The 10,804-nt window shown below is 41.9% G+C and overlaps 1 non-coding gene across 1 annotated transcript; it reads left to right on the plus strand.

Moving 5' to 3' along the window:
* Positions 1-10,454: 10,454 nt before the first annotated feature.
* On the plus strand, positions 10,455-10,507 carry LOC139390259 (U7 small nuclear RNA). The gene has a single exon (XR_011629485.1). It is a non-coding gene; the product is annotated as a U7 small nuclear RNA (small nuclear RNA).
* Positions 10,508-10,804: the final 297 nt, after the last annotated feature.

Consider the following 10,804-nt stretch of genomic DNA (forward strand, 5'->3'; position numbering starts at 1 on the left):
TTCCATTTATTGTACAGAACAAGGGGTGGGTCATGTGAAAATATTTTTTATTGTGGGGGGGGGGGGGGTGCATTTATTTTTATGACACCTTGAGTTGGACCACACCTCAGCAAATGTTGATCTGTCCCTAAGTATAAGGGTTTAATTACATCAACAACAGGACTGGATTCAACACCATGTTGGGAGCGGACATTATCCGGACGTCTGTTGTAAGTTATAATCAGATGCAGGAGAGTCTAAGACCTGAATGGGAGATTTGTACTTCTCAGGGGTTTAGGAAACGCTCCATCTGTGTTCCTCCCATGAATCACTGGGCCCAACATGGGCCAAAACCAATTACAGCCATGCCAAAAATGGCAGTTTCCATAACCATTGATTGCAGAAATGGAAAATGAGGATGATATTTCATGTTTTTTCTTTCCCTTTGCTATTCCCTCTTCATTAGATTTGTAAGTACTTCATGGTGTGAGAATGTGTCTACTTGTTGAATGTTGGTTTATACACAGTTGGATTCACATGACCTCATGGACAGTGTGTCTATCTATCCTCCTGTTGCTCTTCCATCTTTCCACTGTGCAATCATGTCTAATATAAACAAGTTACATTTGAATCAAGACGCTTGAATCATAACAGTCCTCACTGCTCTCTCTCTCTCTCTCTACATCTCCTCTTCTTTCATCACTTTACATAGCTGCAGTAGCCCTAACATCATATTGTAATTGTATGAGAGCAGCTGTAGATGTTTAACAACTGAACCATAATAACTTGTGTGAAAGATTCCATGGATCTGGTCTGGCATATCCTGTAGATGGTTAACAACTGAACCATAATAACTTGTGTGAAAGATTCCATGGATCTGGTCTGGCATATCCTGTAGATGGTTAACAACTGAACCATAATAACTTGTGTGAAAGATTCCATGGATCTGGTCTGGCATATCCTGTAGATGGTTAAGAACTGAACCACAATAACTTGTGTGAAAGATTCCATGGATCTGGTCTGGCATATCCTGTAGATGGTTAAGAACTGAACCACAATAACTTGTGTGAAAGATTCCATGGATCTGGTCTGGCATATCCTGTAGATGGTTAAGAACTGAACCACAATAACTTGTGTGAAAGATTCCATGGATCTGGTCTGGCATATCCTGTAGATGGTTAAGAACTGAACCACAATAACTTGTGTGAAAGATTCCATGGATCTGGTCTGGCATATCCTGTAGATGGTTAAGAACTGAACCATAATAACTTGTGTGAAAGATTCCATGGATCTGGTCTGGCATATCCTGTAGATGGTTGGCTGGTGTAGCTTTCTGGGATACAACATGTGTGAGACAACTTTCTCTTCTGATATTGTATTTGCTGATTAACTGATATCACAGAAATTGACCTGTGAATGGTTGACTTTGCAAGCTATTTCACATCTTAATTATTAACCTGGGAAAGTACAGACCCAGAGAAAACCACAAGCTGCAACAGGGCTTGAGAGGTTGAGATTGGGACAAATTCATGCCAACAACCCACAGTCATTCCTTTTCTTAATATCCTAAATAATCCAGGGTTCGTTTCAACTACACCCTATTCACATGATTTAGGAGATTGATAGTCACTCAATGGTAACTATAGTCTTGTCTTGAATATCTTTATATTCAGTATAAACAAATCCAATGATTGCTATTGTAAATAGCTTCTATACAGTGAAGCTGGAGACAAATACGGTGCTGCCATGATTCTTAATTAAGTTGGACAAAACTTGAATTGATTCCAAGCTGCTTGAATCCAAACCAGTTTCTCTCTCTCGCCCTCTCTTTCTCACTCACTCTCTCGCCCTCTCTCTCTCTCTTTCTCTCACTTTCTCTCTCTCACGGAGGCACTAATTTAGACAACCAACCACGCACACTTGAAAGGAACATTCAGAACATCTTCCAGTAAACATTCTCTAAATGTTCTACCAATCCTCATTACACTGCCAACGTATCTACTACCAACCCTCCACTCATTACACTGCCAACGCACCTACTACCAACCCTCCACTCATTACACTGCCAACGTATCTACTACCAACCCTCCACTCATTACACTGCCAACGTATCTACTACCAACCCTCCACTCATTACACTGCCAACGTATCTACTACCAACCCTCCACTCATTACACTGCCAACGTATCTACTACCAACCCTCCACTCATTACACTGCCAACGTATCTACTACCAACCCTCCACTCATTACACTGCCAGCGTATCTACTACCAACCCTCCACTCATTACACTGCCAACGTATCTACTACCAACCCTCCACTCATTACACTGCCAACGTATCTACTACCAACCCTCCACTCATTACACTGCCAACGTATCTACTACCAACCCTCCACTCATTACACTGCCAACGTATCTACTACCAACCCTCCACTCATTACACTGCCAACGTATCTACTACCAACCCTCCACTCATTACACTGCCAGCGTATCTACTACCAACCCTCCACTCATTACACTGCCAACGTATCTACTACCAACCCTCCACTCATTACACTGCCAACGTATCTACTACCAACCCTCCACTCATTACACTGCCAACGTATCTACTACCAACCCTCCACTCATTACACTGCCAACGTATCTACTACCAACCCTCCACTCATTACACTGCTTCAGCATAGAGGAGTCTTTGGTGTCTCCACCCGAGCCGCAATAAGCAGGTCAACCAGAAAGTGGAACAGACAGTCTGTGTGTGTGTGTGTGTGTGTGTGTGTGTGTGTGTGTGTGTGTGTGTGTGTGTGTGTGTGTGTGTGTGTGTGTGTGTGTGTGTGTGTGTGTGTGTGTGTGTGTGTCAAAGCCTTCATGGGCCTCATGAAACAGCTGATTCATTGGCCAACAACAAAAGCATAAGACTGCAGCAAACAAAAGCTAAAAAATCTCCCTCTTTCTCTTCTCCTGGGCAGTGCCCCCACATCCCCATCACCCCAACCCAACCCATCAGGCATGTATAGGCACAGTGCTTGGTGTTGGAATTTAAACTTATACATTTAAACTTAGTTTTCCACCATTCTTGACATTTAATCCTAGTAAAAATTCCCTGTCTTAGGTCAGTTAGGAACACCATTTATTTTAAGAATGTGAAATGTCAGAATAATAGTAGAGAGAATGATTTATTTCAGCTTTTATTTCTTTAATCACATTCCCAGTGGGTCAGAAGTTTACATACACTCAATTAGTATTTGGTAGCATTGCATTTAAATAGTTTAACTTGGGTCAAACGTTTCGGGTAGCCTTCCACAAGCTTCCCACTGTAACGAATATCTTCGTCGTCTGAGGAGGAGTAGGAAGGATAGGACCAAGGTGCAGCGTGGTATGTGTCCATATTTATTTAATGAACACAGAAATAACAAAAATAACAACTTGAACGAACGAAACCGTAACAGTTCTGTCTGGTGCAGACACACAACAGAAAACAATCACCAACAACTCAAAATAGGAAAACAGGCTACCTAAGTATGCAAACCGTAGTCTGGCTTTTTTTATGGCGGATTTGGAGCAGTTGCTTCTTCCGTGCTGAGAGGCCTTTCAGGTTGTGTCGATATAGGACTCGTTGTGGATATAGATACTTTTGTACTTGTTTTGTACTTTTGTACTTGGATATAGATACTTTTGTACTTGTTGTGGATATAGATACTTTTGTACTTTTGTACTTGTTTACTTGTACGTGTCTCCTTCCTGAGCGGTATGACGGCTGCGTGGTCCCATGGTGTTTATACTTGCGTACTATTGTTTGTACAGATGAATGTGGTACCTCCAGGCATTTGGATGAACCAGACTTGTGGACGTCTATAAAAAAAATCTGAGGTCTTGGCTGATTTATTTGGACTTTTTCATGATGTCAAGCAAAGATGCACTGAGTTTGAAGGCTGGCCTTGAAATACATCAACAGGTACACCGCGAATTAGCCTATCAGAAGCTTCTAAAGCCATGACATCCTTTACTGGAACTTTCCAAGCTGTTTAAAGGCACAGTCAACTCAGTGTATGTAAACTTCTGACCCACTGGAATTGTGATACTGTGAATTATAAGTGAAATAATCTGTCTGTAAACAATTGATGAAAAAATGACTTGTGTCTTGCACAAAGTAGATGTCCTAACCGATTTGCCAACACTATAGTTTGTTAACAAGAAATTTGTGGAGTGGTTGAATAACAAGTTTTAATGACTTCAACCTAAGTGTATGTAAACTTCCGACTTCAACTGTATCTGGCTGCTGGTCCGGACCCCCCGATGCCCCCATTCCCTCCCAAAGCCCAGCATGCGTTTTAACAAGGAAACAAAGAGCTGCATGACTGGACTTCCCAACAATGAGACCACACAAAAGTACCGGCTCAGCAGAGCTGGATGCCTGTTTCTCAGACAATTATGTCTCTCTGCCCTTCTGCTGCACACTGAGGGGAAAAGGGAAAAAAACAAGGTGACTGCCTGGGATTGTATCATTTCTTATCATAGAGGAAACATAGAGGAAGAATATTGTCAGTTTACCTTTCTTACGTAACCAAGTAAATTACGTTTGTCTGAGGGTGTGGGTGCAGTAATGTGTGTGAGTGTGTACGTGCCGTGTATGTAAGTTTATGTGAGTGAGTGTGTTTGCTTACATGTGGGTATTCTATGAGATGTTCTCCGGTGGGGAGTAGTCATACTATGGGTGAGGCCATGCGTCCATGCGTGCAGCATACACATATTCTCCATCTGGGGTCCAGAGGGGCTAACTGGTCCAATCCAAGCCCAGCCGTATGGACCATTTAGCACACATTGCTTCATCCTTCATGGGTATAGCCTACTGTACCCCCACTGCTGGAAACTTTTACCGTGAATCACAGAAGTGGGCCTGTGTTTGGGGGATGATCTCTCCTAAGGGAAATGTAGCAATACAGTGCATGTTTGAATGCTGTTTGTGAATACCGATGGGATGTTGGAAGTTTTGGTTTGCCTACCAGCAGACCCTGGTTCTCCTTGCATCACTCCTAACCATAGAATAAGAATGAGAATATAGAGCAATATACCAAATTCCATTCATGGAACATTCAAAATGGTGCATCCAATACGACCATCCTTTCACATGGAAGGTTGTTTTGTATGGAAATGTGGTATAAATGTTTTGTATAATTTCAGCCAGTCATTTTTTAAGTAGCGCTCACGAGCCAAAACGGGCCCCTGAAACGTCATCCATTTTGTATGATATGTTAAATCCCGCAAAATATATATGTATACACATACAGTGGGGAGAACAAGTATTTGATACACTGCCGATTTTGCAGGTTTTCCTACTTACAAAGCATGTAGAGGTCTGTCATTTTTATCATAGGTACACTTCAACTGTGAGAGACGGAATCTAAAACAAAAATCCTGAAAATTACATTGTATGATTTTTAAGTAATTCATTTGCATTTTATTGCATGACATAAGTATTTGATACATCAGAAAAGCAGAACTTAACATTTGGTACAGAAACCTTTGTTTGCAATTACAGAGATCATACGTTTCCTGTAGTTCTTGACCAGGTTTGCACACACTGCAGCAGGGATTTTGGCCCACTACTCCATATAGACCTTCTCCAGATCCTTCAGGTTTCAGGGCTGTCGCTGGGCAATAAGGACTTTCAGCTCCCTCCAAAGATTTTCAGTCTGGAGACTGGCTAGGCCACTCCAGGACCTTGAGATGCTTCTTACGGAGCCACTCCTTAGTTGCCCTGGCTGTGTGTTTCGGGTCGTTGTCATGCTGGAAGACCCAGCCACGACCCATCTTCAATGCTCTTACTGAGTGAAGGAGGTTGTTGGCCAAGACCTCAAGATACATGGCCTCATCCATCCTCCCCTCAATACGGTGCAGTCATCCTGTCCCATTTGCAGAAAAGCATCCCCAAAGAATGATGTTTCCACCTCCATGCTTCACGGTTGGGATGCCGTTCTTGGGGTTGTACTCATCCTTCTTCTTCCTCCAAACACGGCGAGTGGAGTTTAGACCAAAAAGGTATATTTTTGTCTCATCAGACCACATGACCTTCTCCCATTCCTCCTCTGGATCATCCATATGGTCATTGGCAAACTTCAGACAGGCCTGGACTTGCGCTGGCTTGAGCAGGGGGACCTTGCGTGCACTGCAGGATTTTAATCCATGACGCCGTAGTGTGTTACTAATGGTTTTCTTTGAGACTGTGGTCCCAGCTCTCTTCAGGTCATTGACCAGGTCCTGCTGTGTAGTTCTGGGCTGATCCCTCACCTTCCTCATGATCATTGATGCCCCACAAGGTGAGATCTTGCATGGAGCCCCAGACCGAGGGTGATTTACCGTCATCTTGAACTTCTTCCATTTTCTAATAATTGCGCCAACAGTTGTTGCCTTCTCACCAAGCTGCTTGCCTATTGTCCTTTAGCCCATCCCAGCCTTGTGCAGGTCTACATTTTTATCCCTGATGTCCTTACACAGCTCGCTGGTCTTGGCCATTGTGGAGAGGTTGGAGTCTGTTTGATTGAGTGTGTGGACAGGTGTCTTTTATACAGGTAACGAGTTCAAACTAGTGCAGTTAATACAGGTAATGAGTGGAGAACAGGAGGGCTTCTTAAAGAAAGACTAACAGGTCTGTGAGAGCCGGAATTCTTACTGGTAGTTGATCTAATACTTGTGTCATGCAATAAAATGCAAATTAATTACTGAAAAATCATACAATGTGATTTTCTGGATTTTTGTTTTAGATTCCGTCTCTCACAGTTGACGTGTACCTATGATAAAAAATTACAGACCTCTGCATGCTTTGTAAGTAGGAAAACCTGCAAAATCGTCAGTGTATCAAATACTTGTTCTCCCCACTGTATATACATATTCCCTCTGCAATTCGTATGTTATGTTACAAATTTGTTAGTGCTTAAGATCCTGTTTAATCTCCTTAGGTTATGTAATAAAGAATTGATTTTTCCTGAGACTTGGTATTGGAGAGAAAGAGAGAGAAAATGAAGAGGACAGATAGCAAGAATGAGACGAGAAGAGCGAGAGAGAGAGAGCTAAGGAAATAAATAGAGAGGTAGAGGCACTATTTCTTGGTTAAGGATCTCTGAGCTCAGAGCAAATAAACAGTGTACAAATATGGACTGTAGTGTTGGGACCCTGTGTTGACAGATATACTGGAGCACCCTTATGAAAGCCTGCGTCTATCCGAAGAAAGAGGAGTTCTGGATGCAGAGATTTGTTTGCTAGTGTTAGTTACACAAGCAGAAGCATAATAGCACCTGTTGAGCACTTTGAATCAAAACTATTACATGTGCGTGACTGACTTGTAGTCTATAGACCTGTAGGAATTAACATTTAGGCTGGTAGAAGTTGGTATTTGTTTCTTGTCAACGTTAAGCATGACACAAATCCTTCATCTGCTGATTTCCCTAGCATCTCGTTACATCATATTCATACAGCTCAGTCAGGGTAATACAATTACCACTTATACATGAAAAGGAAACTAGATATTGAAATGTATTAAATGCACACTTTAACAATCATGATCAAGTTTGTTTTGCATATAGCGTACATTTGAACACCTTTCAGTACTGTAAGCAGAAATCTTAGTAATTCTTTGTAATTAAGCCAAAAAAACACTCTTATTTCCTAACATACAGATGTAGCATGTTAATTTGAGCCAGTTTGCTACAGCAGGGAAATAATCTTGCAGCAACAGTAACAGTTTTTAATTATTATGTGGATTATAATAAATAGACAGTTATGTATGATTTATGAATTATTATGTGGATTATTATTTATTTTTGTAGGAGTCTGACATTTCAAAATGGAAATCACAAACTTCAGAAGCCTTTTCAAACCTCAAATATACTACACGTTTTACATTTCCTGAGCGTACACATCGCCGAGGAGCATTTTCAGTTCCTCGGCGTACACATCACGGACAAACAGACAGCACAGCAGCGCCTCTTCAACCTCAGAAGGCTGAAGAAATTTGGCTTGTCACCAAAAGCACTCACAAACTTTTACAGATGCACAATCGAGAGCATCCTGTCGGGCGGTACCACCGCCTGCTACAGCAGCTGCTCCGCCCATAACCGGAAGGCTCTCCAGAGGGTAGTGAGGTCTGCACAACGCATCACCGGGTGCAAACTACCTGCCCTCCATGACACCTACACCACCCGATGTCACAGGAAGGCCAAAAAGGTCATCAACGACAACAACCACCCGAGCCACTGCCTGTTCACCCCGCTATCATCCAGAAGGCGAGGTCAGTACAGGTGCATCAAAGCTGGGACCGAGAGACTGAAAAACAGCTTCTATCTCAAGGCCATCAGACTGTTAAACAGCCATTACTAACATTGAGTGGCTGCTGCCAACATACTCTAGCCACTTTAATAATGGAAAAATTGATGTAATCAACTTATCACTAGCCACTTTATATAATGTTTTCCTACCCTACATTACTCATCTCATATGTATATACTGTACGCTATACCATCTACTGCATCTTGCCATCTTGATGTAATGTATCACTAGCCACTTTAAACAATGCCACTTCATATAACGTTTTCATACCCTACATTACTCATCTCATATGTACTGTATATACAGTACTCACCTACTGCATCTTGCCTATGCCGTTCAACGATCACTAATTTATATATTTATATGTACATATTCGTATTCATTCCTTTACACTTGTGTGTATAAGGTAGTTGTTGTGAAATTGTTAGGTTATATTACTTGTTAGATATTACTGCATGGTCGGAACTAGAAGCACAAGCATTTCGCTACACTTGCATTAACATCTGCTAACCATGTGTATGTGACAAATACATTTGATTTGGTTTGATTTGAATTGCAGGAAAGTTCTCCTGCAACAGGGTGATCATATTAAGATCCTACATCTGTGTGACTTGGGCGACTTGGACTTCCAAATGAATGGGACCTATCAATTAAATGTTGTGCTGGTGGGATGGCTTCACATCTGAACTCACCACTTCAAAGTCACACACACTCCATGTCCTCAAGTCACCATTGACCCTCAAGACTCCTCTTACGTCTCATGCTTCCTTCTTTTCTCTCTCCCACTGGGGACAGACATCAATTCAACGTCTACTCCACGTTGGTTCATCATCATTTAATTGAAACAACATGAAAACAACGTTGATTCAACCAGTGTGTGCCCAGCTATTTCTCTTTCACTCTCTCTCTCTCTGTTCCCATACCAGGGAACTTCACTAATATGAGCAGATGTACCTGATTTCACCCCTGATGTCGTTCTCTTCCTCCCCTGTCTTTCTCTCAATATCTCTCTCTTTCTATTTCTCCCTCTCTCGCTGTCTGTCTGTCTTTCGATGCGTGGTCTAGACAGCAAATCCCCTTCTGACATGCAGAAACCCCCCAACACGACACTCCTTATCCAACACGACACTCCTTATCCAACACGACACTCCTTATCCAACACGACACTCCTTATCCAACACGACACTCCTTATCCAACACGAAAGTCCTTATTCAACACGACACTCTTATCCAACACGACACTCCTTATCCAACACGACACTCCTCTTATCCAATACATTCTGTCATGTCAATTCAAGCAATACAAGTTCAATAGTATTTTACAATCCCTCAGATCAATTTGACTATAGGGTGATAACAAAACATCCACTGTGATAATCAACAATTCTTTACATTAGAATATGTAAGTTGTATGGTTTTCTGGCCCTGCGCACTCCAATAACTGAAATCCTTATACAGCGCGCTTCATTTTCTTTACTTATCCCATATAGCCACTAGAGGGAATCACCTCAACAAGCCATTGCCTTCCTCCCTCAGTCACCAAACTATATGCGTATGTAGGCCTACAGTCAATGCCTAGCCCACAAATGCAAACACATCTCCTTCTCTCTATGTGCTGTTCTTTGGCATAAAAATGCAATGGCAGCGGGATGATTTAGTTCTCTTCTCAGGACATGAGAACACTGGAGGCGTGGATAAAAAAGAACAACATCCTTCGTCCTGTGTGGGTGGTCACATGGGTAGAACTATTGTAGTTAGTGATGGGCCCTGAAGCGTTCATTTCAGCATGTTCAACCAGAGAGAGGGAGAGAGAGAGAGAGAGAGAGAGAGAGAGAGAGAGAGAGAGAGAGAGAGAGAGAGAGAGAGAGAGAGAGAGAGAACTCTGCTCTGCTCTGTGTGTGGTCTGAATACCTCCAGGCTTTTTCAGGGGTGAGTACATGTGTGCACCCTTTTTTAACTATAGTAAATACTACAGTATTTAACTTGCATTTAACCTGCCCATTCCCATTCCCCATTCTCAATTTGTGCTACACATAAGTGAGAAACCTACATTCCAAGTATAGACCATATATTGTGTTCCCTACAGGTTATAGAAAAGAGCAGAAGCTCTGAACTCCCCGTTCAGACCCCAGTCCTACCTACCTACAGGTTATGGGAAATGTTCTCTTTTAGTGTTTCTCCAGTAGGTTTCCTCAAGGAGAAAGCCCCCAACTTCAATGTCAGAGTAATGTCAGCAAAAACATTACAATGAATACCACAGCATATACTACAGTTTTCTTAAACTACACTATTTATACTATAGCTAGCTGTAAATACTACAGTATACTAGAGTTAATACTACAGTATTCAATGAACGTCCGCAAAAGTACTGCAGTGAATACAACAGTAAAGTCTGCAAAACACTACAGTGATACTATAGTATTTATATCATAGTATACTTAATCTCTAATTACATTGGTAACCAGTTTATAATAGCAATAAGGCACCTCGGGGGTTTGCGGTATAT

This window comes from Oncorhynchus clarkii, chromosome 30 (genome assembly GCF_045791955.1).
Source record: "Oncorhynchus clarkii lewisi isolate Uvic-CL-2024 chromosome 30, UVic_Ocla_1.0, whole genome shotgun sequence".
Classification (NCBI taxonomy): domain Eukaryota; kingdom Metazoa; phylum Chordata; class Actinopteri; order Salmoniformes; family Salmonidae; genus Oncorhynchus; species Oncorhynchus clarkii.